General features: G+C 41.1%; 1 non-coding gene across 1 annotated transcript; it reads left to right on the top strand.

Annotated features, from left to right (window-relative positions):
* Nucleotides 1–654: 654 nt before the first annotated feature.
* LOC145626064 (small nucleolar RNA R71) lies at nucleotides 655–760 on the top strand. Its single transcript, XR_014110935.1, has one exon. It is a non-coding gene; the product is annotated as a small nucleolar RNA R71 (small nucleolar RNA).
* The last annotated feature ends 862 nt before the right edge of the window (nucleotides 761–1,622 follow it).

Genomic DNA, 1,622 nt, shown 5'->3' with positions numbered 1-1,622 from the left:
TTTCAAGCATTTTCATGTGAGCATTAGTTTGCTTTTTATCCTCTTCATGCATTTTCATTATATTATCTAACTTAGCCATCACGGGATCAATTGGAGGGGCATCAAGTTGAAGAGGTTGTTGAGGTGGAGGAAGTTGGGATTGATGGAAACCCGGAGGCCTATTAGTATGGGCATAGTAACAGACATATTTACCCCTATTGCCTCCGGTGCCTTGGTTAGGCACATTGCTTTGTTGATTATTTCCCAGTTACCTTGATCACCAAAATTATGATTTTGATGGTCATAGTATTGGGAATTAGGTTGTTGGTTTTCATTACCATACCCCCTTTGGTTAGAGTACGAGTAGCCACTTACATTGAAATTGGAAGGGCCTCCCTCACCATGGTATTGGTTACTATAACTACCACCGCCTTGGTTCCAACCACGGTTTCCATCTTGATTCCAATTCCCCATTTGATTGGAGTTTGGCCTCAAGTTCCCAACATTCCCCATTCTAGAAGTAAAATTCATAGCATTGACATCTTCCACATCATCATCATGTACATGTTCATGGGGAAGGGGTTAATGATTGGACTGCCGGCTGCAGCGTCTAGGCTTGTTCTTCCTTGAGGTGTGAGACCTCCAAAGAAAGTGTGAATGATTTTATACTTGGGTATTCCATGGTGTGAGCATTGACGTTGAAGTTCTTTGTATCGTTCCCATGCCGCACTTAAAGACTCACCGCTCTTTTGGCGAAAACATTAGATTAAAGACCGAGCCTCGGCGGTCTTCCTATGGTTATAGAACCTCCTCAAGAAAGTCGTAGTGACTTGGTCCCATGTTGTGAGAGAATTAGGGGGCACCTCTTTCTCTAGCCACTCTAGTCTTCTCCTAATTAGAGAAAATGGAAACATCTTGACGTAAATATATTCTTGAGTCATTACTCCATTGACCTTTACTGTGTCACAATATTTCTCGAACTCTTTTAAGTGTTCATGGAGACTCTCAAATTTCCTACCCGAGAATTGTTTCCTCTCTATCAAAGAAATCAAATTGGGCTTGATTTCGAAATTGTTGGCTTGAGTAGTAGGAGTTAAGATCCCACTTTGCGCTCTAAAGGCTTCGGGAGCCCAAAGACGACTCAAAGGTGTATTTTCTCCCATTTTAGGACCTTCTTCACTCTCGAACTTATAGGTTGAGAAAGGGTTGATTTCCGGACTCGATGATTATTTAGGGCTATTTAATTCTTCACTTTTGGCAGATGAGGGTGAAGTATCTTCTAATTCTCTTACTCCTCTTGTCGGGGTGTGAGAATTTCTACTCCTTGCTCTTGCTACTCTTCAAAGTAGGGACAAAGACATCTCTAGCTCTGGATCGATGGGAATCAAAGATCTTGAGCGGGTTTGTCCTCTCTTCATACAACAAAGCTAAGAAGAACGTAAGCCTTGACAAGTAACAAAAGTAGCAAACATTAACAAATAAAGAAGAGATAGTCTCAAACAAGCAATTAAATAGCAACGGAATCCGTCTCCCCGGCAACGACACCAATTTGATAGAGGAATAATCGCGTCGTTAGATAACTACACTTAAATCATATACAATTTATAACACTCGACTTATCCTAATACAAGTATATGGCAAGA

Source organism: Chenopodium album, chromosome 3 (genome assembly GCF_948465745.1).
Source record: "Chenopodium album chromosome 3, dcCheAlbu1.1, whole genome shotgun sequence".
In the NCBI taxonomy this organism is placed as follows: Eukaryota; Viridiplantae; Streptophyta; class Magnoliopsida; order Caryophyllales; family Amaranthaceae; genus Chenopodium; species Chenopodium album.
The sequence above is the reverse complement of the archived record's forward strand: the minus strand, read 5'-3'. Positions and strand labels throughout refer to the sequence as shown.